The sequence below is a fragment of the Panicum hallii genome, chromosome 7 (genome assembly GCF_002211085.1).
Source record: "Panicum hallii strain FIL2 chromosome 7, PHallii_v3.1, whole genome shotgun sequence".
Taxonomy (NCBI): domain Eukaryota; kingdom Viridiplantae; phylum Streptophyta; class Magnoliopsida; order Poales; family Poaceae; genus Panicum; species Panicum hallii.
This window is the reverse complement of record NC_038048.1, coordinates 28400315-28415694: the sequence shown is the minus strand read 5'-3', so window position 1 is coordinate 28415694 and position 15380 is coordinate 28400315. Positions and strand designations below refer to the sequence as shown.

Genomic DNA, 15380 nt, shown 5'->3' with positions numbered 1-15380 from the left:
GAAAATCTTTCCTCCGGCTTTCGTTGATTTTATCGTGCACTTAGATATTAGGTACATTGCATATAATAATTTGAATATTTTTACATACCAATAATTATTTATAGTTTGGTTAAGTATTCTTTCCATCTGGAATGTTCCAAAAGAGGCACACGCGGGAGCGTTCGCGCTTCTTTTCCAGTTTTCGGGCATGTGGGCGTGCTAAGATCGGACCAAAATTTCCTCCGGCCGTATGGCCGCCAAAACTCGCGCCCTTTCATCCCAAATCGTTTTCCCTTCTGCCAAAAAAACGGACCAGGCTACCTCCTGCGTCTCTCCACGCAGACCGCGTTGGCTCCTCCCTCTCGTCCAGATCTACGCCGCCCTCCTCTCACCCACCGGCCTCCTCCCTCCTCCCTCCTCTCACCCTGGGCTCGACGCCTCCTCCCTCCTATCACCCACCAGCCTCCTCCCTCCTCCCTCCTCTTACCCATCGATCCGACGCCTCCCTCCTCTCACCCACCGGCCTCCTCCCCCCTCCCTCCTCTTACCCATCGATCCGACGCCTCCCTCCTCTCACCGATGGGCCTCCATCTACGCCAGCACCACTCGGCGGCCGAACCATAGACGAGGTCGGCGGCGAGCACGGGCTCGGCGACGCGCACGGCCTCGGCAACGCACACGGGGAATCGGCGCGCACCTAGGTCAGGCACCCCTCCACCATCCGTCTGCATCTTATCTGTTTGACAGCAACATCTTTTCTGTTTGAGAACAAGTAGCATCTTCAGACATCTAATCGTCCACATGTTTTTTTTGGATAAGATAGAAAATCAAAATCCCAGTAGAATGTTCTCTTACCTTGCAGTGTGATTATCTCCCAATATGCAAGCTCGCTAGATGTCTTACTGATATCACTGTGGGACCTTCTGTGTTCATCAAAATTAGTCATTTAACAGAGAAAAGATAATCCTACTTGCTATTCTTATTATTATCATGATCTGTGCATCCTTCATTTTTCTAGTAAGAAAGTCCAGCGGTAACTTGGGGCTAGCCACACTACTACAAGATGCCTCCTGGGCGTTTGAATGTTGGAACAAAAACAACAGAAGGACCTTACCAAGCAGGTGCAGTCCTCAACTTATCTACTCCAACATATTTCATGTTCTTGTGAATATTTCGCATAAGTAGTAAAGTACTGCTGTGTAAGTATTGATATGTTATTCATGTTTTCTCTCATGCTAGGAAAAACATTACATCCGTATGAATTGCAGCGCCTTAAACAAGTTATGAGCAACCGTGCGAGGCTGAAAGAACTTGGAATTCTTGATACATACAATGAACTTGTGAACGCAAATTCCATTCTTAATAACAAGAAGAAGCCAACTTTAAGAAATAGTGAAGACTCAGAATCTGAGTATCTCCCTAGTGAAGAAGATTTGGTTGATGATGACAGTGTTAAGGTGCAGATTCCTCCATCTATTAACATGATGTTTGCTTGTTAAATGTATCTGCCACTTTATTAATTCACCCATGCTTTCATTTCTATCAGGGCTCGAAGGGTAGTAACATGAGGACTACAAACATGCGTATTGCTGGAATCATGCAGCGCTCTAAGAGAGTTTTTGCAGAGCAAGAATCTATTAGAATTACAAGGTCAAAGAAAACCACTTCCCAACCTGATGCAACTCTTTCACCAACTGATATCCATGTGCCATCTCCAACTCTATCTCGTGTCAACCAAGCCTCAGAAGTGTTTGGCAACATTGATGGTCACACCCAAGCTATAGTTGACAGCTAGTTCAGCTGTTATCCTTCTTTCTATCTTCCTATTGTTGTTAATTGCATGATGACTGCACTCTTACGAACTGCATTTTTTTTCAGCTGATGGTCCTGCTCAGTTTGTTGAGAACACCGACATTGCTAATAGAGGTCATGCCACTGCCCAGCCTGATGGGCACAACCTGATGGGAAACCAAGGTGATGATTTCTAACTATCGTTCTATTACCCTTCATTGAATGATGCATGCATTCTTATGTCTGTCGTTTTTTAGATATTGAGAGCATCCAAGTTGATGACAGCATGGCCAATCGAGGTGAAGCTATTACTGAGCCTAGTGTAGATGTACAACTAGGTGAAAATGATCGATGGGAAAGGGGAGTAAATATGGGACATGGTCTCCATAGGATGAACCGAACTATGCGTGGAAAACTACCAGTTGTCATTCCTGAAGGGAGGATAAGGCCTGTGGCACCTCTTGCTACTGCTAAGTTTGCAACCGAATGCAACATTGCAGTCAGGAACCATGTGCCGGTGTACAAGCATTGGAAGGATTACAAGGACCAGGCTAGCCTCTTTAACCTATTTACAGATAAACTTAGTGTAAGTGCATTATCCTGATCTTCCCTTCCCGTAAACTCGGACTTTCCAACACTATGCTTACTAGCTTTCATTGTTTGCTTGCATTTATTCTTTACCTCTGCGTTTATGTAGCATGATTTTGAATTTTACCTACATGTTTATCCTTGTTTTAATGTAGCATGATTCTGAACTTTACGTACATGTTTACCCCTGTTTTAATAATGTATCATGATTCTGAATTTTACCTACATGTTTACCCCTGCTTTTATGTAGGCAAAGTTTGATATCAACACAAATGATGAACCAGTCAAAAAGGCTTGTTCCCAAATGATGAAAATTGCAGTTCGGCAACAACGATACAAACTTAAGAAAAAATACTTTGATCCTTTTCCACTTCATTTGGTGACAAAAACGTCGCCAATCAGATCGATGATAGATAAACAGTGGAATGACCTTGTGGAATATTGGAAGAGCCCAAAAAAGATGGTATGTTTCTTCCTAATATCTGAACTCTTGCCTCATACATAGTTTGACACTTACCTTACATGTATTTTCTAATTGATGTAGGAGATATCTCAAAAGAACAAAGATAATCGCTCCAAAGTTAAATTTCATCAAACAACTGGATCTCGTAGCTATATGGTTCATGTAGAAAATTTGGAAAGCTACACTTATCAACTTGCACCCTTATGATTGATCAAAGAGAGTAGTACTAGAATATTATAATAAAGTCAACTAGCTGATGCCTATTGTCTACACAAAGGTTGGACAGTTTGGAAGAATAATTGCCTACTCATGAGAAACACATGATTTTTCATTTCCTTCACTTGTTATCAACTATTTCTTGCTGCACATATATGGTACCGATCAGTTGCACTTATTGTTGCTGCAGCTGCGGCTGTGCACAGCTCAAGTGACTTGGTAGGGCTGCAGCCACAGCGGCAGCAACAGCCACAGCAATCTCTTCCAATCGTGTCTTATGTCAACAGAAGTTATTTCTTTCTTATTGCTGCATCTTTTTATACTATCAAGTGGTGATCATTTAAGTAATAATATTGCTAACTGTTGTTTCTAGGAAGATAAGGACAACAGTCAAAAGTTTGATGCATTAGATTTGTTTAAAGAGTGTCACTACAGCAGAAAGAAGAAATGCTACACACCTAACGTGCAGCAAGCTATAGTAAGACATCTTCATTTAAAAAAAATGATCTTTTTAATATTTATTTCCAGGTCTCTTATTATCAGTAACCATTGTTGTTTCTTACATGCTAGACTCAGATGGAAAACAAGTGCTCTACACAAACAGAAGGTGAAGAATCTATGTCTGTTACAGAAGTTGTAGCTAATGTGCTTGCTGAAAATACAAAGAAGAATGTGTTCCTTCAAAATGTGGGGATAAAAAATGTTGGTTGTAGGTCCAGTTTAAGAAATATTGAAGCACAACTAGAAGTGGAGAAGAGGGCAAATAGTGATCTTAGATCTGTTGTTACTGCTTAGCGTGAACAATTGGATGTGTTGTTGAAGCAAATGCAAGAAACCGAAGAATCTAGGATCAGGGAGCAAGAGGAGGTGAAGAAGAGGCAAGCTGAGATGGAAGCAAAGCTTCAACTTCTGCTGAGTCAGATTCATCCAAGTTAGGAGAATGAAATGATATTTGTGTTGACCTCTCTTTTGTTGCTAAGTCTTATTCATACAAGTTGATCGGGATAGTACGTGTCAGGTTGACACTTTTGTTGCAACAACTCTCTTTTATGGATTATAGATTGTAATCTTTTGCTTTTGTGTTCGAGTATTAATGTGTTAACTTGAGTGTATGTGATGTGCTAGTCAGATTGTAATATTTTGCTATTTATGTGTTGGAATGTCAACGTGACAGCTTGAGAGTGTATGTGATGTGTTGGTTGAATATTTGAATTTAAATATTGACATTTTGTCATATATTTGTTATGTATTGTATGTGCTTTCATTGTGCAGAAATAAAAGTATTGAAAATTATATTGGGCTGTAATAGTAAATGGGCTAGATATCAAATGGGTGACAAGTGGACTAAATTTTAAACTGGGCTGAAATATACGCCTCTATAAAATAAATGGGCCTGTTTTCATGACGAATTTTATCCTATGTGACGACAATTTGTGACGGTTTTTTTCGTCACTGACTGCGGGCTTGGACTAGGTTGAGTGGGCTCTGGGCCATTCTGTGACGGATATAAAACGTCATTGATTATCATAATCCGTGACGATTATGCTAAAACATCACGAATTACAACCTGTGACCCCCAATACATGACGTTATAGAAATCCGTCACAATTATGGCTTTGTGATGTTTTTTTACTAATTCATGACAGAATTTGTCCGTCATAGATTGAAGGAATTCCAGTAGTGACATACCAAAAGTCTTTTATAGTTGTTCGGCAATCTAGATAACGTTTACTCTCCTATATGATGCAACACTTACACGTGCTATCCTCTCTCCTTCCTGGCCAACCTCAAATTCATATGCATCTCCTCTCCTCCACCCTCCGTCCCCATGCGTGTCACCGCCTCCACCGTCTGGTCGCACGGCCGCCACTGCCGCCGCATCTCTGCGCATCCAATCATCAACTTAGGTGTTCACCTCGAGGGGCGAAGGATCTTTCCGACTAACCTACTTTTGGTACTTAGTGTTCACAAGCACTTGGAAGTTGTCGGTGTCCACCTCGAGGGGCATGCAGCGTACATGATGGGAACGAGGGTGATATTTGTGGTATGATATTGCCATGCTCGCACATGATAATCTATAGCTTCGATAGCCCACGATAGTCTATAGCCTAGATAGCTTGTATTAACAATGTAAAATATCATGACCACTAAAGGGTTGCTGGATTTGGAGCGTACAATTAAATAAACAAAATGAGCAAGACACTAGTGAGCAAATAATTAATTATACGTGAAATGAATAAGAATGAATCTTATTGGGCCACATGTGCCAACAAAACTATGCAAATGCCGTGTACATTTTGTTTGTGTGCGTGCTTCTCCTGTGCCGCACCTGCTCCTAGCCAGCGGCAGACCAAAAGTGCTGCCGCGTCGTACAACTCCTCCAGCTAGCGCTCCAAAAATTCCAGCGCCCAGAAAAAAAAAAAAGCAACGCGCCCATGGGCCGCGCCCAACCGCGTCGCACTCCCGCGCACTGGGGGGCTAAAATCACCAAGCCCCGCGCGTAAGAGAAAATAGTTTATGTTGGCAGCCAGCGACCGCCAAGAAAATATTTTAAATTGGCGGGGAGGAGCTGCTAAGAAAATTGTTTAAGTTGGCGGGGAGCGACTGCCAATGAAATAGTTTAAGTTGGCGGGAAGTGACTGCTAAAAAAATAATTTAAGTTGGCGGGGAGCGACTGCCAAGAAAAATAATTTAATTGGTGGGGTTTGGCTGCCTGAAAAAAAATTTACTTGGTGGTTAGAATATTTTCTTGGCGTATTGGAAATTTTAACGTTGCTCCAGTTAGCTTAGCGGCCAAACCGCGAAGAAGATAATCCTTAGTAGTCAGCTGCCATCGACTTTCCTTAACTCTCTATACTTGGCAGGCTTTGCTTGGCGGTTGGCCGCCAAGGACATATACCTTGATGGTTTACCTATATTCCTTGGTGGGTTTAGGGTGCCTTTGGTTCAGCTTCTCCCAACAGATTCGCTACCAAGAATCGGGAATCCCAACCAAAGGGCTCAAACCATGGAATCGATTTTCGTAACGCACCAGTTTTGGCTAGTTCACTTGGAGAATCACCTTGGACCCCAGATTTCACTGCGTTACCATCGAAATTACCCACCATGCCACCGCCAAAGTGCGTACTGGTTCGCTCCTTTCCTCCCTCACCCCTTCTCTCCTATCCATGAAAAACAGACATGGCCACCTAGGGTTTGGGAGCACCAGCCACCACCCCTTGCAGACCACCGTTCCGGTGGCCAGATCCACCGCCAGCACCGGCCCAAACAGATTCCTGGCGACCGGAGCTTCACTTTGGTGCCTGCGGAAGCTCCATTGGTGGTGTATTCCTCGTCGTGGATGCCCTGCTCCTCCCGTCGGCACTCTGCTTCGAGCTTCCACCGGCCCTCTGGGAGGAGGCGCCGCCCCCCATCTGCGCTGAGCCGCCGCCCCCCATCTACGCCGAGGGGACGCTGCCGGCCCTCTGCTCCCAATGCCCGCTGGCCCTCTAGGAGGAGGCGTCGCCCCACATCTGCGCCGAGAGGACGCTGCCGGCCCTCTGCTCCCAACGCCCGCCGGCCCTTTGGAGGAGCCGTCGGCCCCCATCTGTCCGAGCGCCCGCCGGCTCTCTATGAAGGAGCACCCACCGGATCTCTTCTGCCAGCGCACGCCGACCCTGTGAAGGAGCCGCTGCCGACGTCCTTCTGCTCCGAGCCCACGCCGCCGGCCCTCTGCTCCAAGCGGCCTTCTGCTCCGAGCGCACGCCGAACCTCTGTGAAGGTAACATTCTTCCTCCTACGTTGCCATCGTGTGCTTGTTCTCTGTGTGTACATAGTAGTAAATAACATGTACTTTTTTGACTCTAGAATGGGTGAAAAGGCAGAATGGAATGTAGCACATATGAGGCTTTTTTGTGAACTATGCGCAGCAGAAGTTTTTGCTGGAAATAGGCCATTAGGTCATCTTAATAAGGTTAGTTGGAAGAATGTTGAAGCTAAATTCTTTGAAAAATCGGGTCAGAAACTTGAACATTTGCAATTGAAGAATAAATAGGACAATCTGAAAAGAAGTTATACTATTTTTGTGGAGTTAAAAAATACTGCTACTCTACTTGGATGGAATGAGATAAGACAAACAGTGGATTGTGATGATAAATGGTGGGAAGAACATCTTGCGGTAAGCATCACAACAATTGACTATTTTGTACTAGTATCTGTGATTCTTGGACAACAGCTAACTTCTTTTGTATTTGACTGCAGAAATGTCATGATCCAACTAATGGAAGGAAATACAAGTATGTGCAGTTTGGGAAATGTGGCCCGGCTAATTTGGAGTCACTGCACATCATGTTTAGGAGTGCCCATGTTACTAGAGCATCAACCACTATACCTGGAGACTTTTGTGATAATTCAACTGATGATGATGTACAACAGATAGAGAAAAGTCCAGTGCATGCAAATCTGAACATGCGAAACCAAAATGACAAGAAGCGCAAGGCATCTTCCTTAGCTAATGTGGAAGACAAGGAAGATAAGAGCAGCCCATTCCAATGGATGTTCAAGCAAACTTGCAGCGAGATAGAAGAAGAAGTGGACAAAATAAGTACAAGTATTGAAGCTTCATCAAAACCTATGACTAGCCATGTTTCTACCATTGCAGAAGCGATGAAGATGCTGAAAGAATGTGGGGTGCAAGAGGGAACCGCTCTTATGCATACATCTAGTTTGCTTATAATAAAATCAGAATTTAGAGAGCTTCTCTCATCATTTGAAACACTTGAAGGGAGATTGGATTGGTTAAAAAGGGAACATGATATGAAGTAGAAGCCATGATTTTTTTGCTTAATAATTGTTGCTTGAGACAATATTTGCTTGTTTGTAAACCATTATTCATGTATGTTTGGCCCATTATTTGCTTTTTTTGAACTATGAGTCATGTGTGTTTGTAACAATGTTGTTGTAATAAACAAGGATATGAATGTCATCTATTATCTTTGTATGTCTGTCATCTATTATCTTTGTATATGTCTCATCTATTATCTTTGTATGCATATCATTTTCGATTGTTAAATGTAAGTGAATTATTTTTAACTTTTTGTGTAGATGGATCCCGAACTTGAAGAGTTGATAAAGAAGGGGTAGAAGGGACTGCAACTTTTAGCTGAATTGTCAAAACAAGCTGCCACCCTTGGTTATCTAGCTGACAAATATTCTACAAGGTATTTAAACAAAAGTGAGTACAGAGATCCCCAACAAACTGGAATGAAATGGTTTCAAGAATGTTTAGCTTATCCCAATCAATTTTACAAGCAGTTCAGAATGACTCCTGAGGTTTTTTGTCACTTTATGATTTGCTTGTTTCTACATATGGATTGAAGTCGACAAGCAATGTTTCATCTATCGAATCACTAGCCATATTTTTGTGGATTTTTGGAGGTCCTAATTCATTCTTCCAAGCTGAAAATCGGTTTGTGAGGTCTTTATGGACGGTTCATATGAAATTCAAAGAAGTATTGCCATGTTTAGGAAAATTATCCAAAGATAATACCAAACCAAGGGATCCTACTTTCAGTAGTGAGCATCCAAAAGTGAGAGAAGATCGGCTCTGGCCTCACTTCAAAGGAGCTATTGGTGCTATAGATGGGTCGCACATTGAAGTTATCGTGCCCAATGATAAAGTTGTTAATCACACATGCTGACATGGGCACACATCTCAAAATGTTATGGCAATATGTGACTTCGACATGAGGTTTATCTTTGTGGTTGCTGGTTGGCCAGGCTCTACTCATGATACTAGGATCCTCAATCATGCATTAACAAACTTTGGTGATAGATTTCCAAAACCACCTGCAGGTATTTCAGCTAATTTTATCTGTATTTTAACAAATATCAATATGTAGTAATTTGTAATTTTAATAAATTTTCAGGAAAGTACTATCTAGTGGACTCCAGTTATCCTAACGGCACTGGTTACCTAGCTCCTTACAAAGGTAGCACATATCATCTTCCTGAGTTTCATCTTCGTAGACATCGTGCACCACAAGGGAAGTATGAGGTGTTCAACTATTTGCATTCATCACTTCGCAATGTCATTGAACCTGCATTTGGGGTCCTCAAATAAAGTGGCGCATATTGAAGAAAATGCCAAGTTTCTCAACTAAAAGACAAGCGGAAATCATTATCGCTTGCATGGCATTGCACAATTTCATTCGTGATAGTGCGTTAAGAGATGTTGCCTTCGAGTTTTGTGATGAAAATGAGGACTACATGCCTATAGATTAGGATGACAATGATGACCAACCAGCAGTTCAAGTATAAGGTGATGAAGACGTTGTTCATGAGAAGGAGAATGAGGTTTCTATGAATACCATTCATGATAACATAGCAAATGCTTTGGTTAGCTAGTTGCATATTGTAATTATCATATGAACTACATGAATATTAGGTTATCTTATGTACAATGATCAAAGAAATGAAAAACTTCTTTGAAATTAATTTTTTACATGTCAAAATCTGATCAACACGTATATAAACACTAGTTCAAGGCTTCAGGGGTATAAGAAACAATTGTATCAGGAATCCACAGCTGGCAGCTGTTTCAGCCAAACAGCTTTCAGCTTTCCTATAGCTGGCAGCTAACAGCTGATTTCCCACAGCTGATTCCCCACAGCTGATTTCCAAGAATCCACGGCTCAACCAAAAGCATCCTTAGACCGTCAAGGTAAATCTGGTTTCTGGTAGTGCTAGCTGCTAACTCAGTGCCCTCTTTGTTGCTACACATGCGTGGAACACTAAAAACAGAAGCTACTACCTCGCTTGTAGTTCCAGCAGGAGCTCCTATATCAAAGACACTGGAGGTTGTACCATTCAGTCTATTATTCTCTAGCTTCGTCACAACATCAAGTGAAACCATGAAGGTAGGTTTAATGTTAAGCTGCTTTTCCATCCTTCCTTTGAGATGGATCAGAAAATACAGCAAGGATGGTAAAGGTGAAGTTTCAGTTGTGTTCCCAATGCCTTCCGTTCCTAGTAGACCCGTGTTCTGCTTGAATGGCGCATGATATTTGTGAACAACCATCAAGATCATATCCTACTCCTCTACTTTGCTTGGGTAGCTACGTATGACAACTCACAACATTAATACTCCCTCCGTTCCAAAATATAGGTCCTTTTGGCAAATCTAGATGCATAGATTTTGCAATGTATCTAGATATACATTGTGTCTAGATCCATAGCTAAAATTATGCATCTAAATTTGCTAAAATAACTTACAATTTGGAACTAAGTTCTAATGCTCAGTAGCTATCAGGCCAATCATGGGGTTGGAATTTAAATTTAAATTCGAATTAAACTAAAATAGTATTTAATTGGATGCCTGGATATATAGAGGGTTACATCTAGCAATGTGAGAGATCTTCCCTAGAATCAAGTTCCTAGGGAAATCACCTTTCCTCGTAGGATGATGGCTGCCATGTCTAGGATGCTACCTGCCATGTCAGTACATTTCTCTACGAATCAAAATCCTAGGGAAAGATAATCCCTACGGTTTCATAGTGGAATCCTAGGGCACATCCTCCTTTCTCATCAAACTTGACCGTAGAAATCGTTCCCTACGAGGTGTTTCTAGGGAAATAGTTTCCCTACTATTTTCTTGCCTTTTCCTAAGAATTTAGGCTCTAGGAAACCTAGAGGATTCCAGCAGAGGCCGTTGGTGCATAACGACCACACAATCATTACCCGTGGTGACCGTGTGGCCATCATCAGTTGGTGCGACGCCTAAAAGAGAATGCATGCACTACCGGAAACGCGGTCTTTGCCGAGTGTCCGAGGCTTTGCCGAGTGCTAAATATCGGGCACTCGGCAAAGAGACTCTTTGCCGAATGCTACACTCGGCAAAGAAAAACACACGGTGAACGCATCCTTTGCCGAGTGGCACTCGGCAAAGAAAAACACTCGGCAAAGAATACTATGCCGAGTGTCGGGCGCTCGGCAAAGGACGACACTCGGCAAACAAGCGCCACGCAATTAACGGCGTCGTTCTTTGCCGAGTGCCACGTCACAGGCACTCGGCAAAGAGACGTTTTACCGAGTGCCTGGCCAAGACACTCGGCAAAATGTACATTTTTTTTCTCCATTTTATCCTAATTTTTTATATTGTCATCCTACAATCTCCTCAACAACATATGTAATTTAGGTTCATTTCTCAAAGTGTCTGCTATATTTCGTCAATTTATTTTATTTTATTGAATTTCTTGAATAATTCAAATTTGAACTGCGTGGTCATTCGAATAGTGGAAAAAATGAATGAAAAATTGTTATTTATGTTAATGAGCATGCTTTGATGCCTTATCAAAAAAAGGACCAGAAATTTTTGAACTACTATTCACGAAATATGGCGACTAAATTGTGTTCGAGTCGTATTTAAATTGTATAAAAGGCAAATTTGGTCGGAAAATTATGAAACTTGTCGAGATGTCATGTTATCATGTGAGGATATTGTAATAAAATTTTTATAACATTTCATGAAAGTTTGCAATCTACAATGCTTAACACCTAATCGGTCTGTATATAAAATCATACACCTCTTTGGAAAACTTTTAATTTATAAGCATAGTATGTTTTTACTTTAACGAAACCTCATCAGATTTTTACCATAGGTTCCCCATGTGATATTATTACATCTCGACAAGTTTCATAATTTTCGGACCATATTTGCATTTTATACATTTTAAAAACAACTGAACAATAAGTTCGTCGTCATGTTTCGTGGACAACAAATTTGAAATTTCTAATTTTTTTCTCGATAATGTCTCAACGCATGCTTCAATAACGTGAATGTCATTTTTTGATTCATTATTTTCCATTATTCGTGTGACTTGTAGTTCAAATTTTAATAATTACAAGAAATTCAATAACATGAAATAAATTGACGAAATATAGCAAACACTTCGATTAATGGGCACAAATTGCACATAATGTTGCATGTAATGTAAGTATCACAGCAAAAAAGTTTGGTGGCAAATAGGTGCAAAAAATTAAAATTATTTGCCGAGTGCCTGTTTGGGGCTCTCGGCAAAGCCGCCTCTTTGCCGAGTGCCTCCTATCTGTGGCACTCGGCAAATCCTCCCAGGCTTTGCCGAGTGTCCCATATCCGGGGCACTCGGCAAGGAGGGAATATATACCAGCCGGCCCCCCGCGCGTCCGTTACCCACACACGCTATCTTCAATTTCGCCCCCGCCCCCGCCCCCGGCCCCGCCGCGCCGCCGCCGCTCCCCCGCCCCGCGGCCCCGGCCGCGTCCCCGGCCTGCGCCCCCGCCGCCGCCGCGCCCCAGCCCCGCCGCCGCGCCCCCGGCCCGAGTAGAGTGAGTATTCAGTTTCAATACAGAGCAACCAAAAGAACTTAATAGAGAGCAATAATTTTGGCCAATGCCTAGGTCAAATGGCTTAGATCGACCAGGTCATTTCATGACACTTATAGATTGATAAGGATTCCATGATCCAGCTGTTTATTGCTAATTCCAATAAATGTCATTGCTTGAGCAGCCTAGGGTAGAACTATGAAGCAAAATCCTATATTATAGTTTTGCAGAGCTTAGAAGACAATGTGTCATCAAACAGGCTCTGTGATTCATTTTTTTCGAGTAAAATATTTGGATGAAAACTTACATTTTTAAGCTGAAGAACCGAGTCAACAATGTAGCATGTGTTATCTATTATGGCTAATCAAAATCAATACTCAGAGGCCATATCATATAGAATTCAACATACATAACTCCTAGTCATTGATGTGCCTTCCTAATCACAGTGCCCACCACATGGATTATGTCTGTGTTCCAAGCCTCTTTTAGACACGTATATTTTACTTTGCATTAATATCATTTCTTCAGTAGGACTAGAAGGTGTCAGGAATTAATCTTGCAGCGCCCTAATCTTTAGTAATTTGTGATCTCTGTTTTGGTTTGTGTGTGTGTGAGTGTGCCTCCTTTGATGTAACATATGTAACATATATTATTAAGTCACCTAGGAATATTAAAGCAAAATTGAGGCTTCCATTGCAGGTACTGCTCCCGGCCCGCGCCCTCGGCCGTGCCCCTGCCGCGCCCCGGCCGCCGCAGGTACTGCATCCGATCATGTTCCACCAGCTGATGCACGTTTCTTTAAAAAAATACACCATGTATCTTTAGGAGTTGTTATAGATCATTCTGCTGTGTTGATATAACATGCCATATTCCTCGCTCCCGTGCATATACGTAGGGCAATTGATATTACTCTGTCTCCGCTGTATATGTTAGAGGATGGAAGACCGTGCCTGGATGTACACTGGCCGCCCAAGTCAGGTTGGGATGACTAGTAAATAGATCAGGAAGACCGATGCTTTCTTGGAAATGGCGTTTGGCGAAGCTGCTAAAGGAGAGAATATGATTCTCTGCCCATGCAGCAAGTGTGCAAACAGGAAAAGATAAAATAAGAAGAATATGGGGGAACATCTTTGCAAGAATGGATTTACGGCAGACTATACCCGGTGGATCTACCACGGTGAAGCCAATCGTATGAGAGAGGATGTGGTGAGACCACGTGTCGAGGATTATGATGCTAATGCCAGTGTAGCGGACATGTTGGATGACTATGGGAGACCACGTCACAAGCACTCGGCAAAGAGCCAGCCTTTGCCGAGCGCCAAACTGAGGGCACTCGGCAAAGACTAGGCCAGGGCGCTTGGCAAAGACTAGGCACTTTGCCGAGCGCCAAAACGAGGGCGCTCAGCAAAGAGCCGTCACAGTCCCAAACGCCGTCACGGCTACTTTTCTTTGCCGAGTGCCTAACCTGACACTCGGCAAAGCCTTTGCCGAGTGCCCGACAAAAGGCACTCGGCAAAGACGTCTTTGCCGGAATATTCACTGCCGAGTGCCCTTTGCCGGGTGTTACACGCGGCAAAGCCTTTACCGAGTGTTTTCAGAGCTTTGCCGAGACGACACTTGGCAAAGGTCCTGAATTCAGTAGTGATGGTGCACCCAACGATAATGCAAAAGGAAAGAAAATGATTGTCGGAGATCGACAGTAATCAGCATAACTTCCAGGCTACCGTAAATTAGTCAGGCCCACTGGATCGCGGATGCACCACCTTCTCTCGATTAACCCATGAAGATAATATATAGGAAGGGCGGGATTAATGTTGAACTGCTCTTTCATCCTTGTTTTGAGATGCCTCAGCCGCTGCTGTGAGAACTGCTGCAACTGAAGTTTCAGTTCCCAATGCCTTCCTTTCCTACTGAGGAATCACCTAAGGAAAAAACTTCACCCAGAGTTACACTAATAATGGTTCAAAGTAACCATGGCAAGCGAACTCGTAACTCTGATGGCTGTTGACACACTGCATTATTTTAGCCCTGCAGACCATGATCTTCCGAATCAGTCATCATATATATGCAGCCAACTGACATTACACTAAAAACCAAAATGAGAGAGAGATCAGATCGGGAGCTGCAGCCAGCCACCACGTGAACACTTACGTTCACACATTACTTGCCTCAAAGGATGCACGTGTTGCAGCAGAACTAGCTTAAACGAGGACATTGGGTTTAGGGCAATTCATCAGGTCAAATCTATGAGCAATTAAAAATTTCACGTTCAGTTTTTGATGCAAACATGGTCAGAGTAGTTACGATCATTAAGATGAAAGTTCAGTTGTTTGCTTACTTACAACATATATACTACCATGTCAACAAAATCGTAGTGACTGGAAAGTTAGAACAGTAGTCTAGTAGTGCTACACAAGTACCAATAATATTTTAGTACAATATGTTGCCTTACTAATTACTGATCAAAAAACAATAGTTGATATATAAATTTGCAAAGACGTTGATCTTACGATGATACGTAGGGATCACAGTGCTTCTGGTGAGATTCCAATGTTCTTCTGTTTTGAAAGAAGCCAGGAGCACTGGCCCATTATGTAAGAAGAAGATGAGGCACCCGCGCCGGCTGGCGCTCGAACGTGGGTAGGCTGCCCGAGCCCCAGCTGGGCAAGCCAACCGAGCCCTAGCTCGGTCCTCAGATTCAAACGTTCTATTGTTTTATATTGGTTTCTGTCATACTCAAATGTGAAAAAGCTAAGGAAAACGAAATGTTTAAGAAACAGTACTTCTTATCTCTGTCATTTTTTAATTCACCATCAGATGCTTTTGATCCATGTCCGGTGCCGTCCTCGGTCCTCCTCAATGACAATGCCTTTTATTAAATTTATCTTGATCCCCCGTGGCATCCATGAACCTCAATTATGATAAAGATGTCGAACAAATGGTTCATACTCAGATATAAGCAAGTGCACAAAATGAACTAGTTAGACATGTCAAGGTCCTTCAC

The 15380-nt window shown here is 42.6% G+C and overlaps 1 pseudogene; it reads left to right on the top strand.

Moving 5' to 3' along the window:
- The first annotated feature begins 1042 nt into the window (after window positions 1–1042).
- On the top strand, window positions 1043–3973 carry LOC112898829 (annotated as a pseudogene).
- The last annotated feature ends 11407 nt before the right edge of the window (window positions 3974–15380 follow it).